The sequence below is a fragment of the Cucurbita moschata genome, unplaced genomic scaffold (genome assembly GCF_002738365.1).
Source record: "Cucurbita moschata cultivar Rifu unplaced genomic scaffold, Cmos_1.0 Cmo_Scf00049, whole genome shotgun sequence".
NCBI classification, from domain to species: Eukaryota; Viridiplantae; Streptophyta; class Magnoliopsida; order Cucurbitales; family Cucurbitaceae; genus Cucurbita; species Cucurbita moschata.
The window spans coordinates 1,708,943-1,731,885 of record NW_019268565.1 but is presented as its reverse complement, the minus strand read 5'-3'; the positions used below and the strand labels follow the sequence as shown (position 1 = coordinate 1,731,885).

The 22,943-nt window shown below is 39.4% G+C and overlaps 1 non-coding gene across 1 annotated transcript; it reads left to right on the top strand.

Moving 5' to 3' along the window:
- Positions 1-12,910: 12,910 nt before the first annotated feature.
- On the top strand, positions 12,911-12,992 carry TRNAS-GCU. The gene has a single exon. It is a non-coding gene; the product is annotated as a tRNA-Ser (tRNA).
- Positions 12,993-22,943: the final 9,951 nt, after the last annotated feature.

The following is a 22,943-nucleotide window of genomic DNA, read 5'->3' as shown; positions in this document are numbered from 1 at the left end:
AAAAAAAAAAAAAAAAAAAAAATCACAGTTTGGAAAAAGAAACAAAAAAAACAACCATGGACATATTTAACTTGATGAAAAAATGAGAATGGTCTTTTCCCAGTTGAGAAAAGTAATTAGAGAGGGCAGGAAAGCACAGAATGACTTAAATAACTTTATCAACTTTTTTATACCACAATAACTATAGAAACTAAGATTTTTAATAAAAACATAATCATAGATATATAACATTTTAAGACTTTTAACAATGGACCAATGTAAACTAGAAAAATAATTTTACAATGTTCAAACTTGAAACTGATGTCATGGGCTCACATAGGTTGGATTGGATTTCAAAGGACAGAATTGAACTTTCATTAAGGATATATTCGTGACAATAACTTAAGCTAACAAGGTAAGTGGCCTTACTATCAACATGGTTATATTTGATGTTGACACGTGCCCGTGGTTCTGCACGTGTCATATGGTATGTGTGAATTATTTGTAAATCGATATGCTTATGATATGTTATGATATGTGAACTGTATGATAATAATCACGGTATGATGTGTTCAATGATATGTTGGAGATAGGATACGAGAAGGATGTACAAAACAAAATGTAACGATAGGAGTAAGATACGTTCATGATATGTTAAGGTTAGGTTACATATCGAAGTGCTATGGATATGAGAGATTCATAAAAGAATACGGTTAGGTTATGGGTAGAAAAGGATAGTTTGTGATATATTGATAGAATGATAGCATTAGAATACGTTCCTGTGATGATATGGCTAAGGTACGTTCATGTAACGATATGGATGTGATAGGTATAAGAACGTTGAGACTATGATAAGTTAGGGAACGATATGACCACGAAATATTTACGATATGATATGATTGTGATACGACATGTGAATGTGTTAGTGTATATATATATATATATGTTGTCATATGATATTAAATGTGTTATTGTATGATATGTATATGATGAAGTGTTATGTTAAAAGTATGAGACGTTACGTTATGTCTCCTAAATTGTGTGTATACAGCATGATATGAATGACATGAAATCACGATAAATGACATGAAATATAACCCCGTTAGAATTATGTATGATATGAGAAATGATATGAAAAATGATACAATAGGTACAGAATGCTAGCAGGGTTGTATTAAATGATAATGAAAACGAAAAAAATGTTGGGACCTTATGCATTATGTGTGCTCATGCATTGGGGGGATACCTCTATTCCATCATGAGGGTATGGACATGTACAACCATTAGGCAGGGGTACGATCGTTATGTTTTACATAGCGTTGCCATGATAGTTACTAATTCTAATGGGTGCCGACAGTAGGAGAGCTACCAGAGAAGGCTCGTCCGACAAGAAAAGGGGCCCAGCGGTGTGCGAACTGTCTGGTGAGCCCATACCCGCACATATGGGCTGTGTGTAGAGTATATGGTACACATCCAAGCTGCCCATGAGAATAGTGTTGTAGGAAAAATAGATTGATATGATGGTCCCGTTATAGCATATTGCATGTTCTTGCATTTAACCCCCAACAGTGGGGTCACTTATTGAGTATGTCTTAAAATACTCAAGTCATGTGCTACCTTTATTTCATGTTAAGGCAAGACATTCCTGTACGGCTGACGACGGCATCACAACTCGAGACCATAGCACATGCATAGAGTAGTCGAATTATTTTCTTAGACTTAGGTTAGAATAGGATGTTTTTTATTTAAACATTTATTTATTTTATTTAGTCTTTTGTTGTGTTGTTTTTAAAAGTGTTTTAAAGACACGTAAATCCATGGTAGTGTTTTAAGCTGAAGATTATGTTTTATGAAAGTTTAAACGAAGTATTTCTCCATTCATGTTTATGACATCTATACAGTAGTGACCTTAAATTAAGTAGAAAATTTCGGGTCGTTACACCTCCGCATCTAATTTCGAAATTCCAGAACACAGATTTTTCACTTTCAAGAAATATTCTTCAACAAAAATTACCTTGAGTTACCACAACTAGTTTATTCTCTAGAAATTGCAATCAAGATGTATTTTTCTTAGTGAACAGCTTTTGAAGTGTTTCCCAGACTTGCTTTGGTGACTTTAAATCACGAACATGATCAATATATTCCTTGCTAATCAAAGGTCGCAAGGTAAATAAGGCTTTTCCACATTTGATCTCCATTTTCGGCGTAATTCAGCATTCTGTGGAGTATCTGCTGGAATTTCTGTGTCGTCACCTTCAATTAAATCCCACAAATCTTGCCCCTGTAGATAGGTTTCCATACATACTTCCAATAATTATAATTATAATTACACGAGCACTTCCACCATTCATCTCCTTGAGTAATAATATCAAACCCTTCGTTACCAACAAAGCTCTGATACCCACCGTCACAATATCTAACACTGTGTGAATAAATCTGAAATTATTATTACTCACATAAGACAATACAGAGACAACTAAAATAATGATGTCTTTCTACTTTGGTTGTGTTTTACTAAGGTTAAGACTTCTATTTAAACTGAAGTAACCCTATAAATAACTCCTCAAAACACTCAACTCAAATACACTATTTAGTTTACCCCCTAATAAAAATGAATAACTTAGCTCATTAAACTAGTAGCAAGACACTCCCCAAAAACTAGTAGTCAGACACTTCCCAAACTAGAGAATGATGTTCTGCCATCTAGTGAAAGAGAACATACAAGAGATTTTAGACAAAATATATAATAGAGAGAGATTTATATGTGAGAGAAAAAAGGAAATTGGCCTTCAATAGAAAAATTGATCGGTAAGATCTTTTTTTTCTTTTATTGGAGTAATTAGATTTTTAGTTATTATTACAGAAATTCAGCCATGATCAATATTTTTTTTTTTTAAGAAAAAAAGTGAGTATGGAATTGATTTAAATGGCTCAAAAATTAAGTTGGATTAAATGAAAAACCGGGAATAGAGAGAGAAGAAAATGAAGATTTTGAGAGGATTAATTGTTTTTTAAAATTATGTGATTCAAGGATAGAAAAATATTGGTAATTTTTATATGTACTACCAAATCCAACCTAATTTCAAAGAATAACAGATGATAGGTCGTGAAAAGGAATGTCCTTTGAGCCAAGATGATAGGTCATGAAAAGGAATGTCCTTTTGAGCTATGAAAGTAGAGAATACAAAAATTATATCTTCTAGAAAAATTGAAGTAATAATAGAAAAGGAAATCTTTAATAAAAATAAAATTATATATATATATATATATATATATTTGCTAAGATAAAGTCTCTAATGCTCTCGTTAAGTCTAAAACATGAAGCATTGTAAAATATAGAGAACAATGGATTCACGTAGATTGACTTGGATAAAAAAGGACAAAAATCGAACTTTTATTAAGGATAAATTAGTGACACTACCCTAACCTAATCAAGTAAGTGGTGTTACTATAGGATAGGCTGGAAATTGTATAAATATGATGATGTTTGAGCTATATCGTATGATGTCGTATACTGGTGTATGAGTTATGATGATGTATGAGTTATGATGATGAATGAGCTGTATCATATGATGTCGTATACTAGCATATGATGATGTATGAGTATATAATGATGTATGAGTTCAGATGATGCATGATTTATGATGCTTGATGATGTGCTTAATATATTTCGATGATGACATACTTGATATGCTTGAGGCACTATATGACAATATGATTAGTATTGAATAACGTTTACTTTAATATGATAATGTTTTCCATATTGAGCATGCTATATTATGATGAGTGTCATATTACATGATGTTGTTAGATCGACATAGTACAACCCTACGAGCATGAAAATTATATTAATATAAATATCCACGATCATGTGTTACTTAATGTAACAAAGAGATAAGACTAGAGGGTTGTGTCAGAAGAGATAATAAGATGGACATTAGAGGGACCTCATACATATGGTATGTTCATAATCATAGGAATACTACCCCTACAGATGATGAGTGCGGACGCGCACAGTATGAAAATGAGTGCGAATGTGTACATTATGATGATGAGTGCGAACGCTCACAATATCACGAGCAGAGTGTTCATAAGGAGAATGACACTATGGGGTATCGCTGACCTCCGGACGTCGCTACAGATTAGCTTGGCAAGAGGGTCCAGGGGGTGTGCGAGTGCCCTAGGATTCACACTCAGATGTGTGAGTCGAGTGTGAATCGTGTGTAGGGAAGTACTTGTATGGAGAACGGCGGCATTTTGAAATACACAAGTCGTGTTCCACATCATTTTTCAGGTAAAGGCAAGGCGCACTTGTATGGAGAACGGCGGCATTGCGAGCAGAGACTGTGGTACGTGCATAGGGTAGACTCATATTTAAATTCCTAATCTTAGGTTAGAATAGGTTGTTTTGCATTTCATGGTTTTAAATTATTTTGTATTTGTTTTTATTTTCTCTAAATTTGAGTATTTTGTATTTAAACACGTAAGACGATGGCTGTGTTTTCCAAAGAATAAGTTGTTTTAAGCATTTTCGAAGTTTATGTTATAAATGATGTTCATTTTAAGAGTTATATTTCCTCATTAGAGATGAGTATGAAACGTTAGCAACGACTCTGAGTATGTGAAAATTTAGAGTCGTTACAGTTGGTATTAGAGCCAAGTTTTAGATTTTGTAGACTAGCCTACAATGTAGGCTTGACATGTTCCATAGTCCCAACGTCGATTCCTCGTCACTGTCAAGTACGCCTTGCAGAAGATAAGAAAAGAGAAACGTTTTCAAATACTCATGCATTTTTATGTTAACATTACTAAAATTGTTGTGATATTTCACTTATTTATTTAAGAGTATGATGTGATGTGTAGTATGCTGAGTGATATTGTTTGCAATACGATGTGAACTTAGTATACGTGATGTATAGCGTAATGAGCCTTAGACTTAAGAGATGCTATCTTGGTTTCTATAACCAAGACAACACGAAGGAGTAAGACGAGGAAGGAGACCGCATCTTATTTAATATGGGGTCTAATATATCTTTTAGTTTTAATTGAATTCTCCTCCATCAAGTTAAACATCAAATTTAACTAAAGTTTCTATTTTTATATAATTCATAATTGAATTTTAATTACAGGATACTCATTTAAGATATAAATTTTAGTAAATTAAGTAGTGCACTCTGTCTGATCTTTCTCTGAGAATGTTAGCTCTGTCTCTTATATAAATTTTACTCTGTCTCATTAACTTGTAGCATTTTTGACATGATGCTATGAAACGTCTTTGAAAAGGCTAGGGCCAATAAAGTTTCATTTTAGAGTTGTTTTTTTCTTTTTTATCATTCATTTTTTATTTTGCTTCGACTTCCTTCAAGCTCTTCATCCCGTTTTTATTTTAACAACTTGGATTGTGATTCTTTTCTCTCCATCCCGTTCAGGGATAGGACTGAATCAGGACCGTGAACGTCGAGACGGTAACTAAAAGAAACATTAAAGTTCCCGAACAAGCAACCAAAAAGCAGGGATTTGCTAATATATTTGTGTAATTGCTATTGGTTCTACTCACTCTAATGTCTTAATTTTCACGAGGGCAAAGGCGAGATGAACCAGTAGTTTTTTTCAATTTTTTCATGTTCGACCGACTTCTTCTTTCTCTTTGATTTTTTTATGGCTATCTTTCTCTATCTTTTAGCTTTAATAATGGTGGCCCTAAATCATTTCGAACCCCATATTCTTTGATTTGGTTTCCTGGGTGTTGAAATCTCCCTCCAAAAATTGTTGAGTTTTGATTGATAAGGCTTCTAGTGAGTGTAGTCTACGTGGGTTGCTTTTATTTTATGCTATGGTTGTGATCGAGGAGGGAAAATTGTAATGGAGGAGAGTGCGGTTGAAAAGAGCCAAGGAATTGGTCACATCCTTTGTGACCGTAAGAAATCAGTGTGGTTGTAATGGCATTTGACTAAAGAATATGGACGTCAGAGTAGCTCAAGCTTTGATTTTCTTACATCGTAGACCACAGGGCGGGCTTGAGGAGCGCAGTCACAATGGCTCTGAGGACTCATCTTCCCTTCTTCATTGAGTTGGTCCACTCGAAAAGTTAATGGACCCAATTGTATTAGACCTAATGTTGCTGATAAAGAAGAAAAACACTATGTTGATAATAGAAAATTGAAGAAGAAAGTATCTTCTTGTGTAATTTTGGCCCTCTTTCCTTTCGGGAGTTTCTCCATATAAACTGTACTAATCTTTTAATGTTGCTTTGTCTCTTTTCTGCATATGGCCTGATTTTCTATCTAAGATTGACATTGGTTACGGAGTCTAATGGTGATTTCCTTTTCCATTGTTTTGTTATAGTCACTCTGTTTGGGCAACTATGACGACCAGAACTTATTCCACAAAGAGGAAAAAGTGTGGCGATTAGCAATCACATGATCGAGTTGACGCCTACTTGGCAGATGTTTCCCGATGGAAGCAAGCTTAAGGTATCCTTGGCAGATGTTAACAACCTTTTTAAAATTACAGTCTTTCATCTTCAATTTAGAATGAGAGTTCTTCTTTGCAATGTGTTATCAACCATCCGTAGTAATTTCATTAATTAGTGAAATTCTCTATTTCTTTCTTCTAGAAAAAAAGCTTTCTTTACTCTATCGGGTAAAACTTTGGCTAAAATTCTATAAATATGGTTACCAAATTGATTGGCCTGTATACAATGTATTGGAAGCTCTAATTTTATCTGATATCAAGCATATGCTACCAAACTCTTGTCTCAAACTTTTGTAAGAGACGTTAACGAGGGACATTCTTTGTGAGTATATGAAACTTATTGCTGCAAAGAAACGGGAGAACTTTTCCTATGAGAACTTAGCTCTAATGCCCCTAATTTTCTTTTAACCTAATTAGTGACGTTACCTTGTGTTATGTCCCACATTGATTGGGGAGGAGTACAAACCACGATTTATAAGGGTGTGGAAACTTTCTCGTAGCAGACGCGTTTTAAAACCTTGAGGGGAAGCTTAAAAGGGAAAGCCCAAATAGGACAATATATGCTAGCGGTGGATTTGGGCCGTTACACCTTGCATTATTCATATGACAAAAGTACGAAAATTCATATAAGACAATCTCAATAGCGACAACATGTTCATTATTATAAATAGTTCGTAACTGGAAAATCAATAGCGACGACCTAACTGGAAAAATCAATCAACAACTAACTACGTGAAACAATTGCAAATAGCTATTATTTGAAAGAATCTCAACAAGACGTCTCACTACAAGCCCTCTCTAAGACTTCCATGGCCTTCGCAGCGTTCACCGTCAACCGTACATGGGAGCCTTGCCCTTGCCTGAAAATATGGGTAGCATGTGCTACGAGCTCTTGCTTGAAAATATAGGTAGCATGTGGCTTGAGTGTTACATAAAATACCCAATAATTCACCCCAAAGAAACAATTGCAAATAGCTATTATTCAAAAGAATCTCAACAAGATGTCTACAGCACTACAAGCCCTCTCTAAGACTTCCATGGCCTTCACAATGTTCACCGTCAACCGTACATGAGAGCCTTGCCCTTACCTAAAAATATAGATAGCTCGTTGCTTGAGTATTACATAAAATACCCAATAATTTTCCTGAAAATATAGGTAGCACGTGGCTTGAGTATTACATAAAATACCCAATAATTTGCCCCACTGTTGGGCATACATACAATACGTATCAAGGACACAAGTAGTTCATACACAACACACATGCACAATCACAAGCAAAGAAAAGCAAACATGAGGGGGCTGTAATAGCTATTGTTCAAAAGAATCTCAACAAGACGTCTACGGCACTACAAGCCCTCTCTAAAACTTCCATGTGATTGTGTTAATATAACACATGGGGAAGCAATTTGGATCTTAGGCACTCTAAGTACATCAATTATAGTAAATTAGCTAGCATGTTCAAAAGCATTAAAACTCAATGAGTTTGAATACTAACCTTTTGTCGCCCAAGTTTCTTCACGAACCGGTTTCGAACCACCACTAGTGTCTTCTCCACTACTCACTGGCCTTAGAACGGGATTGTGAAATCCGGTGAGTGACTAAACTTAGGAGGGATTTAGTATATATGAAGAGAGAGTTTGTGAAAGGTTTTTCTTAAGGATTTAGTCTATTTATAGAGTCATGTTTGCATGTTCATGCAAATTTGACATCACCAAATTTTGACAATCAAAATTCCACTCAAATGTTTGGGATTAAGTGGCAACCATGCATGTTTGAGTTCACCAAATTTTGACACCTCAAAATTCCACTAACTCAAACATGAATTTTTCCATTAAATGAAGTCAACATTTTGATTCAACAATTAATTTGAACAATAAATTTCAAATTAAAGTAATATTAAATGATTAATTAAACTATTTAATTAATATTTAATATTAATTCAAATGATTCTCTCTTTTTGTTTAATTCGTAAATAAAAAAAAATGCGGTTAAATATATCGTATATATGTAGCGCATATTCCCTAATTTGAATTCGGACACTTTGAACTCACTTGTCACACTGTTCTATGGTTTAGTCCGATATGAGCTAGCAGAGAGACCTAATGGACCTATAGATCATGGGCTCCAACGATCCAAGATTAACCGGTTAAACTCATTAACCTTGTTAACCAACATTCGTTAACTACTAGGACACTCCACTATAGCCTAGTAGTTGCACTCCCCTCACTATAGATATATTTCTGTCCATTTGATATAACCATGATTAGTAAGTCGATCCTTCACAGGTTGTTCGTAACTAGAGCTGGGTCAATTTACCGTTACCCTGAAGTTACTTCTTGTTCCTTATGTCTCACTGATCCTCTAATGAACAATTGGTTTGTGGTCCAACCAGTAAGCCGAATCCCTCTCAGGCCAATGAGAGGGGGGGCCTTGTTCAAGACCTGGAGTCAGTGCTTAAGGGAACTACCTCTCTTCTATCCCTAAAAGTGGGTAGGAGTGAATTTCATCTTGCACCCCACGTCCCCAACCATTCACCCAGTCTTACCCCTGAAATGGGAGGCTTATTGAGTCGATGAACTAGAGTCACTCTCACCCATGCAAATCTAAGGATAATTCCGAATAAACAGGAGTTCATGGTTAGCTCAGGATTAAAATCGAGTTACTTAGGCTATCGAATGAAAAGAAAATCAGTCTCAACAGTAAACGGCATTATAAAGTGAGAGTGATTTTCTTCATGGTCCGATCTTATGCAATACTCATTGCATAGGACACCCCTACTCACATGTCTCTACATGTACAATTTAGTGATCACATTGTTTATGTCATATACAAAAGTGGGCCGCATACATAGTGTCCTCAGGATAAGGTACTCAGCCTTATCCCCATACTATAGATCATTTGACTATATACTTGAACTTGATCCACTCTTATGTCTCTACATATAGTTCAAGTAATCATACTATAGTCAGAGTGTTCTTAGTTTATTGGATTTAGATTAATAATTGTAAAGTTCACTTTATTCAATAACAATCTTTACTGAATAAACAACCATAATAACTTTATTGAAAATAGAATATGTATTTTTTTGTTTACAAACTATGAGTTTTAAGACATAAAATCCAACACCATGGCCTTCGCAATGTTCACCGTCAACCGTACATGAGAGCCTTGCCCTTACCTGAAAATATAGATAGCTCGTTACTTGAGTATTACATAAAATAGCCTATAATTTTCCTGAAAAATATAGGTAGCACGTGGCTTGAGTATTACATAAAATACCCAATAATTCGCCTCACTGTTGGGCATACAATACATATCAAGGACACAAGCATTTCACACACAACACACATGCACAATCACAAGCAAAGAAAAGAAAACATGAGGGGGCTGTGGCCTTAGGCCCTAGCTTTATCCGGGCAGAGTGGATGCGTGGTACTTCTTCACGCACAACCCACGTACGTCAATATGGGCCCACTAGGCGGGTTCGTATACAAACCCTCTGGGCCTGGCTTGGTCGGGTACGCATGACATACGTTACCAGACACCACGGAAAAGGAGGGGGCCTGCATGATATTATAGCGAGCATAATATCGAGTGTACGCGTCTGTACCATCATTACATAACGTAGTGGTAACCCTATGCATAAGACACAACATGCATGATGTCCCTAATGCTTAGCCCCATGGCATTGCACATACATCGTTTCATTTCCCTCGTCGCGTTAAATAGCATGACTTAATGGAACATCATATGAGGGTATTGTAGTACACCAGTCAATACATCCATGGCACCTAAAACTCTCAACATTCATGACATATCAATTAATTTCATGCATATAGGGATTTATGGCAACAACATCACATACATGAGCATGACATACATGACATTTCACCACAAGAAGATACTTAGCATAGCATACATGGTATACACTGTCAATTCACAACAAGGTAAACACATGGCATAGCATACGTTGACAATATGATGAGTATGATGATTGCATGACGTTTACCTTAATATGATGATGTTTTCCAATACGATGATGTTTTCCATATTAAGCATGCTATATGATTATGAGTGTCATATTGCATGATGTCGTTAGATCGACATAGGACACAACCCTAAGAGCATGAAAATTATATTAATATAAATATCCACGATCATGTGTTACTTAATATAACAAAGAGATGAGACTAGAGGGTTGTGTCAGAAGAGATAATAAGATGGACATTAGATTGACCTCATACATATTGTATGTTCATAAGCATAGGGATACTTCCCCTAGAGATGATGAGTGCGGATGCGCACAATATGATGATGAGTGCGAATGTGCACATTATGATAATGAGTGTGAATGCACACACTATGATGATGAGGGCATTCATGAGGCGCATGACACTATAGGGTTCCGCTACAGATTAGCTTGGCCAGAGGGTCCAGGTGTGCGAGCGCCTTGGGGATTCACACTCGCACGTGTGAGTCGTGTGTAGGGAAATACTACACATCCAATTTGTCTTAGAATGGAGGCCACCTCTATGATGTTAGAGATAGGTCCCTAAATCATGATTGCATGTGTTTGTATTTGCATACTCCTCTATAGTGGGGCCACTTACCGAGTATTTTTTAAAATACTCAGGCCGTGTGCCACATAATTTTTAGGTAAAGGCAAGGTGCACTTGTATGGAGAACGGCGGCATCACGAGCAGAGATTGTGGCACGTGCATAGGGTAGACTCATATTTAAACACTGTAGCCTTTAAAGCTAGCCCTTTAAGGACATTTGGATCTAGTGATCCTGCATTACCAATACTCGTTCGATATCTGGTGGACGACTCTTCTAGGTATGTCTCGGGCAACAATTTACATTGTTGATGCTGGAGTTACATTACCTGGTTTCCCAATTTTCTCATCCCTTTGAATATCTCTAATCTACTCCAAGTATATTACACGGCTTAGAACGGTTAACCTGTAACAGCCTAAATCCACTGCTAGTAGATATTGTTTGCTAGGGAGATATTTTCTTTGACTATTCTTCACGGAAATCGATGGCAGCCTCTAGATTTTCTATTACTTTTGCTACTTTAAACAATGTTCAAACTATTAAAAAGATTGTGTATTTGGTCGATAGGAATCTTGAAAGTTGAGTCCCATTCTGTCTTTCCCTTAAACTTGTTTAGACCCTTTAGTCTACCCGAGTGAAAAATTAAGAGACATCCAAACAATAATAAATCAATAATAGTTTATTTAAAGATTAGTTTAATTTATTTTTACAAATAAAATAAAATTTTATTAAACAAATGAATTACTTATTTACTAAAATTATTCATTAATTAGCTAACAATATCTAAATTATAATTAATTAGTTAATTGGAAATACTTAACTACAGTTATAGAAGTAGCTTTTTTGGGTTAACATGATACTATCAAAGATTTAAACAAGACTTTGTAAAATAGTCTCATCACTTACATAGTTGACGAGGAAGGGCGTACTAGTTGTATGGAATGATGCATGTAAGGCTAGCTTTCAAGATCTAAAACAAAGGTTAGTGTTAGCCCTAGTGCTCACATTACCGAAAAGTTGAGAAGGGCACGTGCTATATAGTTATACCTCCAAGAAGGGACTAGGATGTGTATTGATACAACACGGTAAGGTGGTTGCTTATGTGTCCCGTCAGTTAATAGAGTATGAGAAAAACTGCTCCACACATGACCAAGAGTTGGTTGTGGTAGTGTTCACATTAAAAATTCGGCGACACTACCGGTATGGAGAGAAACTCAAATCTACACCGACCATAAGAGTACAATATTTTTTCACCCAGAAAGAATTGAGCATGGGCCAACTATTTCACCCGGAACGAACTGAACATGAGGCAACGAAGGTGGTTAGAATTGGTGAATGATTACGAAATAGATATCTAGCACAGAAAGACAATTGTGGTTGCAAATGTCCTAAGTCGAAAAATGGTACACTCGTCGAATTGTCACAAGTAAAAGCAGATTTCAATTAATTGTCTTTGGCAGTCACGAATGCTTGTTTTTTGCAGTTCATTTGATACTTGTCTTTTACAGTTCATTTGATTGACGTTAAATTGATAAAATGAAAAGACTCGTAAAAGGTATTTTTCTTTTACAGTTCATTTGATTGATGTCAAATTGATAAAATGAAAAGACTCGTAAAAGGTAATTCTCTAAACGTTAGAATTAATTATTTTACATGTATATAGATATTATTTTTCATGCAAGATAATTTTTTAGCTTTTATCTTATAAGGCTATAAGACCAAAGAGCATTTGGGCCTATGCATTCTAAACCAAGTGGTCTAATGAGTTCAAAAACAATAATATATTGTTAATATTTTATCCATGTGATTGAATTCAATATATAAGTATATTTACCAAATGCAACCTTGTCTAATTTTTTTTCAAAATTTGAAAGAAAAATGAGACTAAGGATGACATGAGTCGCTTTGGCCGAGTGGTTAAGGCGTGTGCCTGCTAAGTACATGGGGTTTCCCCGCGAGAGTTCGAATCTCTCAGGCGACGTGTTTTGTTTCTTCCATCATCTCTCAGCCGACTTCCAACTTCTCCTCTAAAAACTGGTAAACTCTTAAAAAATCCAACTTAAACGGAGAATACTTCCAACTTCTCCTCTAAAAACTGGTAAACCCAACTTCTCCTCTTAAAAAACCTGGTAAACTCTTAAAAAATCCAACTTAAACGGAGAATACTTCCAACTTCTCCGGAGAGTCTTGAAACCTTAAAATAGTCATGGACTTCAAGACTACTGAGAACCTGAAGGGCTACATGTTAATCTGGGTAATTATTGACGGATTAACAAAGTTGGCACACTTCCTGCACTTCCTGTCGTAAAAAGTAACATATACGACTACTGAGAACCTGAAGGGCTACATGTTAATCTGGGTAATTATTGACGGATTAACAAAGTTGGCACACTTCCTGTCGTAAAAAGTAACATATACAGTTGATAACTGGGCTCAATTGTATGTGAAAGAGATAGTAAGATTGCATGGAGTCCAAGTGTCAGATTGAGACCTACGCTTTACGTTGGCATTTTGGCACGAACTTAAAAAAGCGTTGGGTACTCGTCTCAACTTCAACACTGTCTTCCACCCTCAAACAGATGGTCAGACAGAGCGTTTAAATCAGATCCTAGAGGACATCCTACGCGTTTGCGTATTAGATTTTAAGGGAAGTTGGGATTTCAATTTACACCTAATGGAATTTTCATACAACAACAACTAACAAGCAACCATCAGGATGGCACTGTTCATGGCCTTATATGGAAAACAATGTAGATCCACGTTATCCTGGGATGAAGTAGACGATAGAGAATTGGTAGAATCCAAATTAGTTCGAGTCACCAATGAGGTCGTTCAAAAAATCTGAGTGAGGATGCGTACTGCTCAAAGTAGATAGAAAAGCTATGTTGATGTAAGGTGTAGGAGCATAAAGTTCGAAATAGGGGACCTAGTATTCTAGTAGCACCAATGAAATGTGTCTTGAGGTTTGGGCATAAAGGAAAAATAAGCTCTCGATTCATTGGATCCTTCAAAATTCTCAAATGAATTGGTCCAATGGCATATAGACTAGCCCTACCGCCCTCTCTCTCAAGTGTACACAATGTATTCCATGTGTCAATGTCGAGGAAATACATGACATATCCTATCCACGTAATAGACTACGAGCCCCTTCAGATGAATAAAGACTTAAGTTATGAAGAAAAGTCCATTAGAATCCTAGCTCGAGAAGTGAAAGCCCTATGCAACAAGGATATTGCCTTCATCATGGTGTTATGGTGAAACCATCACATATATTATTGATAGTAATATAAGGATGAAACTAGGGTTGTGTCATAAAGATGTTTTAAAGACGAGAAGCCATTGGGACCTCATGCATTTCTATACGCACAGAAGCATCGGGATACTTCTCCTTTTACAATGATAAGTACAGACGCGTATGCTATGATGATGTTAGTGATCATATCGTGCATGACACTCAGAGGTCTGTTGACCTTTGAAGGTCACGACGAACAGCTAGCTCGACTATGATGGGTCCAAGGGAGCTGCAAATCGCTTGGAGATTCACGCTCGCACGTGTGGGTCGTGCGTAGGGAAGTATTGCACATCCAATTTAGTCCGGATTGGTGGCCACCGCTAGGATGTTTTAATGATAGGTCTGTAGAGCATTATTGCATCCGTACCATCATTACATAACGTCCATACCATCATTACATAACGTATGTACACGTCCGTACCATCATTACATAACGTAGTGGTAATCCTATGCATAAGACACAACATGCATGAGTCTCTAACGCCTACATCATGGCATGACTTAATGGAACATCATATGAGGGTATTGTAGTACACCAGTCAACACATCCATGGCACGTAAAACTCCCGACACATTCACGACATATCAATTAATTTCATGCATACAGGGTAAAACAATTCATGGCAACAACATCACATACATGAGCATGACATACATGACATTTCACCACAAGAAGATACTTAACATAGCATACATGGTATACATTCACAATTCACAACAAGATAAACACATGGCATAGCATACGTTGACAGCACACACAATATGTGTGAAGGCCACAGTGCACGCATCATTACACATAGATAACTAACGCAAACAGTAAGGTTACTTACCTCCTTGGCCTTGGCAGAAGTCACTCGTGACGCTAACTCTGACGCCTAATTACCCCCGTAAGATTATTGTTTTTTGACCATTGGTGAGAGGGAATCCCTTTTCACAATTGGTGTGAGAGGAAACTAAAAGAGAGAAGAAAGTTGTTAGAAGAAAATAAAAACAGAGAAAGAGTAAAAATAACAGAGAGAGAACTTGAGATTTGACTTTGATTAAAAAGGGGTGATTATATGTCTCAACAGATTCACCTATTTAAATAATTAAGTTATCCTATAAATGGCCGAGAGTGGCCAACTAAATCTGTGCCATTTTCTTCTAGAATGGCCACCTAAAAAGATGGTAATCCATTCAATCGTGTTTGTCAAATGGTCAAAAACTGATTAAAACATGTAAACCTAAATAAGGAAACCTTAGGCTTTTGTCTAACAATCCCCTCCCAAAACATGTGGTATATCTACCTTATTATTTGAACTTCTATCTTTGAACGAAGTTCCTCAAATTTTACCCGTGTCAGAGACTTGGTGAAGATGTCTCCAAGCTGTTCCTCTGTTCGGAAGAAGTCAATCTTGATAAGCCCCCGATCTGTACACTCCCGAATGTAATGGAACCTGATCTTTATGTGCTTGCTCCGGTCATGCAAAACCGGATTTTTAGTCAGGGAGATCGTAGCTTTATTGTCAACATAAAGCATTGGTGGATCGCCTTCTTTTTCGATGAGTTCTTCCATCAGTCGCGCAAGCCAGACCCCCTATGTTGCTACGTCGAAGCCGCAATGTACTCTGCTTCGCAAAATGATAAAGCAACTACCTTTTGCTTAGTTGATTGCCAGCAGATCGCGCCGCCTGAAAGGAAGTAAATCATCTCGCTGGTGCTCTTACGATCATCAATATCAACTACCATGTCACTATCACTATAGTCGATCAGCTCAAGCTTCTCTTTTTCTCTCCCTGCGTAGTATCTTACACCCCAGCCTCTGGTTTTGGCTACATATATAGCAGGATGCGCTTGAAAGCCACTAGATGCTCCTCCCTAGGTGCTTCCATAAACCTACTCACATATCCAACGGAATAAGCAAGATTAGGGCGTGTGTTTACCAGATAGTGCAGACTCCCGACAATGCTGCGGTAATTGGTGAAGTCGACTGTCGTCGTAGTGCCGGCCTTCCTCAACTGGAGTCAAGCCTTCATTGGCGTCCTTGTAGGGTTACTGCCTGCTAGCCTAGCAGTATCCAGTAGCTTCTTTGCGTACGCATTTTGACAGATGGTGATGCCGGCAGTACTCCGTTGCACTTCGATGCCGAGGTAGTAGTTGAGTATGCCAAGATCGCTCATCTTTAAGTTCTTTAAACATCTTTCTCTTGAATCTTCCAAGGACTTCCATGTCGCTTCCATTGATTATGAGGTCGTCGACGTACACTCCCCACAATCAATCGCTGCTCGTCGTGCCCGTGCGTGTACATGGCATGCTTAGAGGCACAACGCTTGAACTTCAGTGACAGTAGGGTACTGTCGAGCTTTGCATTCCAGACTCGTGGTGCTTGCCGAAGCCTGTAGAGTGCCTTGTGCAGGCGCAGTACCTTACCGGGGTTGTCGTTGTCCAGGAAGCCAGGTGGTTGTCAGACGTAGACGGTCTCCTTCAGCTCTCTGTTAAGAAAAGCGGATTTCACGTCCATGTGGTGAACCTCCCAAGAGAAATGTGCCGCGTTTGCCAGCAAAAGGCGGACGGATTCTAACCTTGCCACCGGAGCAAATACCTCTTCGAAGTCCACTCCTTGCTTCTAGACGTAGCCCTTCGCCACCAGACGGGTCTTGTGCTTCACAACTTCTCTCTTTTCATTACGCTTCAATTTGAAGACCCATTTCAGGCCTATGGCTTGTTGTCCTGGCGGCATGTCTTCCAGACTCCATGTCTGGTTCTCGATGATGGATGTCATCTCCTCCTGTATTGTCTTCAGCCAGCGCACGTTCCTTTCTGCTTCGGTAAAGGTGTTTGGTTTATCTGCGCTGCTGACATGCAGTTCGGCCACCTCTTGTTCGAGTTCACGCGGCGCCAATCCAGGTGGTTCACCTCCTCCCACTAGGTCTTCCATCCTCCGATACCTGGCCACTAGTTCATCATCGTAATCGGCATCCAGCGTCGAATCTATAGTCTGTGTTGTTGCAATCTCCACTTGTTTAGGGGTTGCAACTGCTGGCGATGGTGACGGTTCCTGATGATGCGCTCCTCCTTCTCTTGGCTCAGTGACGAGGTACTCTACCGTGAACTGATTTGGATTTTGGTCTGCCTCGGTCACGTCGTTCCACTGCCAGAAGGTGCTTTCGTCGAAGATGACGTCGCGAGACACGTGAGCTCGCCCCCCTGCAAGATCATAGAGCCTATACATCTTGCTCCTAGGTTCATAGTCGATGAAGATGACCTTCAGCCCCTTGGGATCAAGCTTGGCGAGGTGGGGACGTGCTACCTTCATGTATGCGACGCAGTCGAACACTCGAAAATGATAAACCGCTGACTTTTTGTTGTACCAGGCCTCATATGGCATCTTCCCGCCGAGGCTTCACGTTGGCAACCGATTGAGGAGATAGACGGCCGTCATTACCGCCTCTCCCAAGAATCTCCCTGGCATACCAACCGTCATTAGCAAAGACCTTGCTGTCCCGACGATGGTCTGATTTTGGTGTTCCACCACTCCGTTCTGCTGGGGGGAGTAGGGCGCCAGCCGTTGCATGCCAAACTCATTGTAGTACTTACAGAAGCTCGTTGAGGTGAATTCTCTACCTCGGTTCGTGTGCAGCATTTGTATCTTCTTCCCGCATTCGACCTCCGCTCACGCCCGGATGCGCTTAATCGCCTCTGCCGCCTCACTTTTTGCTTGCAGTAGGATCAGCCACATGGGGTCACCGGCTTGATGGGCCCGCAGATATTGTCGTGTACAAGCTCCAATGGCTCATCGGCACGGTAGGATGTCTAAGACGGAAAGGGGGTGTGCCTCTGTTTGCCGATGAGGCACCCGTCGCACATCTTATTCACGCCTTTGATTGCGTGCAAACTGTGCACCATCTTCTCCTTCTGTAGTTTTTCTAGAGCAGAAAAGTATAGCTACCCATACCTTGCATGCCACCTCCAAGATACTTCTTTGGTCCTGACCGAGAGGTTGACCGGTTGTTCTATCTCCAACTCTAGGATGTAAAGGCGATTTTTCGTGCGTCAAACTTGCGTGAGCAGCCATCGTTGATCATCGCAGACCTTGAGTAGCCCGCGCTCGATGGAAATGTGGCAGCCGGCCTCATCGAGTTGACCAAAGCTCACAAGATTAGCCTTGAGCCTCGGGATGAAGTAGATGTCGGTCAGCTTGCAGTGCTCGTCTCCCTTGCCAATGAATAGGAAGGTGTCGCGCCCTTCGATCTTGACGATGGAGTCGTCGTCGAATTTTACCGTCCCGCAAATCCCCTCAGAGAATGCAGACCTGGCCTCGATCATATGGTTTGTTGCCCCTATGTCGAGGACCCATCATCGGTGCTCATGCTGCTCGCCCCTCTCGCTGATCTGAGCGAACACTCGCTCCTCCTTCAATTCAATTGGCTCCCCAACTGGTGCCTTTGTTACGCCCAGCTAGAGCTCTTCCTTGGGTTCAATGCTCACTAGAGGAGCAGTTATGCCGACGTCGATTACCTCCACCTCCATGGATTTGAAATAGAAACTAGAGACGTCAGATAAGACCGATGCACTGACCATGAAACCTCCACCTCCGTGGATTTGGAATCGAAATTGGGGACGTCATCGGATAAGACCGATGCACTCACCATGAAAAGAGCCGACTCTTCCTCCTCGGATCGAGCCACATGGACCTTCTCTTTGTTCTTGAGCTTACTCTAGCAATTCTTGCTTAGGTGGCCCTTCTTCTCGCAGTTCGAGCACTAGATTGGCCCGCTATCGATCGACTCCTTCTTTTGATCCCCCTCTTTCCTGCACGTGCGCCCGCGACCAGCAATTCTTGCTCAGGTGGCCCTTCTTCCCGCAGTTCGAGCACTGGATTGGCCCGCTATCGGTCGCCTCTTTCTTTTGATCCCCCCTCTTTCCCGCGCAATTTCCATGGCTTCTTCCTGCCTTTGCGGCTGGAGGACCCATTGCTCTCGTCGGTGTTGTCGCAGAGCTTTAGGCGTGCAAGTCATTCCTCCTCTATGAGGAGTAGACGACCCTCCTTGTCGCGACAGCTGAAGCGACATTATTCTTCCGCTACTCGATGCAATCTTTCGGTCACCTCTTATACTTCCACTAAGAGTGGTGATGCTGTTGGCAAGCCCCGTAATCCACATTAAAAAGTCACCACGGATTCGCCATCCTTAAAATGGATCTTTAAGAGCTCCTTCTGTAGCTGCTTGATAGTCACCGACGGATTCTCTGTCCTTAAAATGGATCTTTAAGAGCTCCTTCTGCAATTGCTCGATGTTGGATTCCCGTACTCGTTGACACACCAACCAGACGGGATTTGATTCCCTCCCAGGCCAATTATGCAATGCACTTGGTAGAGAGAGACGCCAGCATCTCTGGGGGCACAAACCGTAATATGGCGTAGAAGAGAGAGTGAGCCTGCTTAGGATGGACCCCACGATGTGTGTGTTTTTGCGCTTTACATTTTCTTCTACTTAAACCTAAGACCTGTGTGTTGTTAGGTCGACACTCTAACCACTTGAGCTATTCAACTTGATTGTTGATAAGGTTGGCTCTTCCGTAATGATATACCACTGATGGATTAAACCTGGCTCTCATACCAGGTGTTGCTTTTTGACAAGGTGAGGGGAATCCCTTTTCACAATTGGTGTAAGAGGAAATCGTTAACGGAAAGACAGTGGGAAGAAAATAAAAACAGAAAGTGTAAAAATAACAGTGAGAGAACTTGAGATTTGACTTTGCTTAAAAATAGGTGATATTTTCTTTCTCAACAAATTCACCTATTTAAATAATTAACTTATCCTAAAAATGGCCGAGAGTGGCCAACTAAATCTGTGCCACTTCCTTCCAACATGGCTACCTAAAAAGTTGGTAATCATTAGATCGTGTTTGTCAAATGGTCAAAGGAAGATATTCAATCAACTGATTAAAACGTTAAAGCTAAATAAGGAAACCTCAGGCTTTTATCTAACAAAGATCACATGATACACTTAGAGTCCTTTCAGAACTAGCCCTTATGCCTAACTACTAAGGTACGTTCTTATCACAAGGTACATTCTTATCACAACCTATTTTTATCGAAGTGGAGTTACACTGACCTCAAATGGTTGAAATGAGGGAGGGAATGGCTACAGAAGGGTCGAAAACCTAGGAATCGATATATTATTCGTATACCAAGCCACTGAGCTGCCAAGCCATGCTGCTGAGCCGAGCTGTGGAAAGCACCAAAGCCGTCGACGAAGCTGAAGTGCCGAGCCGACAAAGTCAAAGGGCCGAGCCAATGAACTGCAAAGGTCATTGACGGTGCATGATTTCTGGATGAATCAGTGTAGCTGGTCTTGGGCCAAAATGGAGACGCAATCCAGTGACGGTGTCCGAGCGCGGCCTGCAAGGTACGGGCTGTACTCTGGTTGGGGCGAACTCGCGGGATACCCGAAGAACCAACCCACACCTGCTGCTCTGTCTTCCTTGCCCAAGAGTCTCAGCGACCCTAATCGCGGAACTTGACTGTCGTCGTCGGTGAGATCATCGTTGCTCATTCGTCCATGACGATGCGTCTGTCCTCCTTGTCCTGATGCACCCCAGTGTTGATTCGCTCCCACCTAAGGCTCGCAAACGTCTTAAGTCTCGCGGCGTTATCAATCCTCCACCTCAAACTTACTGCTTCTCTCTCACGGTACAGCAACGACTCAACAGAAGGGTGGCTACTTAGATACCCTAGGGTTTAATGTGGGGACTCGAGGAAATAGTGCGTTCTCTTAGCAACCCTCGCCGAAAATCGCAAGATTTTCATCTTTTTTTTTTTTTTTTGTCTGGAATGCGTATCGTTACATTAGTGTCATACTTCATGATTGATGGTGTTAATCTAACACATGCGGAAGCAATTTGGATCTTAGGCACTTTTAGAACATCAATTATTGTAAATAACTAGCATGTTCATAAGTATTAAAACTTAATGAGTTTAAATACTAACCTTTTGTAGTTCAAACTCCTTTTGCCTCACGAACCGGTTTCGAACCACCACTAGTGTCTTCTCCACTATCCTCCGGCCTTAGAACGGGATTGTGGAATCCGGTGAGTGACTAAACTTGGGAGGAATTTTGTATATGTGAAGAGAGTGTTTGTGAGAGGTTTTTCTCAAGGTTTTTCACCAAGATGAAGAACACTTTCCATGTATCATGATCACTCTATTTAAAGAGTCATGTTTGCATGTTCATGCAAATTTGAGATCACCAAATTTTGACACTTAAAATTCCACTCAAATGTTTGGGATGATGTGGCAAGCATGCATGTTTGAGTTAACCAAATTTTGACACCTCAAAATTCCACTAACATGGATTTTTCCATTAGATGAAAGTCAACATTTTGACTTTCTTCATTTTAATTCAACAATTAATTTGAATAATGAATTTCAAATTAAAGTAACACTAAATGATTAATTAAACTATTTAATTAATATTTAATATTAATTCAAATGCCAATCCCAATCAATTCCGACACATAATTGATTAAGATATTTAAATCTTATTTAAATATCTCAGATTCTCTCTTTTTGTTTAATTAGTAAATAAAACAAAATTGCGGTTAAATATATCGTATATATGTAACGCATATTCCCTAATTTGAATTCGAACACTTCGAACTCACTCGTCACACTGTTCTATGGTTTAGTCCGATATGAGCTAGCAGAGGGACCTAATGGACCTATAGATCATGGGCTCCAACGATCCAAGATTAACCGGTTAAACTCATTAACCTAGTTAACCAACATTCGTTAACTACTAGGACACTCCACTATAGCCTAGTAGTTGCACTCCCCTCACTATAGATATATTTCTGTCCATCTGATATAACCATGATTAGTAAGTCGATCCTTCACAGGTTGTTCGTAACTAGAGTTGGGTCAATTTACCGTTTTACCCCTGAAGTTACTTCTTGTTCCTTATGTCTCACTGATCCTCTAATGAACAATTGGTTTGTGGTCCAACCAGTAAACCGAATCCCTCTCAGGCCAATGAGAGGGTGGGGCCCCTTGTTCAAGACCTGAAGTCAGTGCTTAAGGGAACTACCTTTCTTCTATCCCTAAAAGTGGGTAAGAGTGAATTCCGTCTTGCACCCCACGTCCCCAGCCATTCACCCAGTCTTACCCCTGAAATGGGAGGCCTGTTGAGTCGACGAATTAGAGCCACTCTCACCCATACAAATCTAAGGATAATTCCGAATAAACATGAGTTCATGGTTAGCTCAGGATTAAAACCGAGTTGCCTAGGTTATCGAGTGAAAAGAAAATCAGTCTCAACAGTAAACGACATTATAAAGTGAGAGTGGTTTTCTTCATGGTCCGATCTTATGCAATACTCATTGCATAGGATGCCCCCACTCACATGTCTTCACATGTACAATTTAGTGATCACATTGTTTATATCATATACAAAAGTGGGCCGCATCCATAGTGTCCCCAGAATAAGGTACTCAGCCTTATCCTTATACTATAGATCATTTTGACTATATACTTGAACTTGATCCCCTCTTATGTCTCTACATATAGTTCAAGTAATCATACTATAGCCAGAGTGTTCTTAGTTTATTGGATTTAGATTAATGATCGTAAAGTTCATTTTATTCAATAACAATTTTTACTGA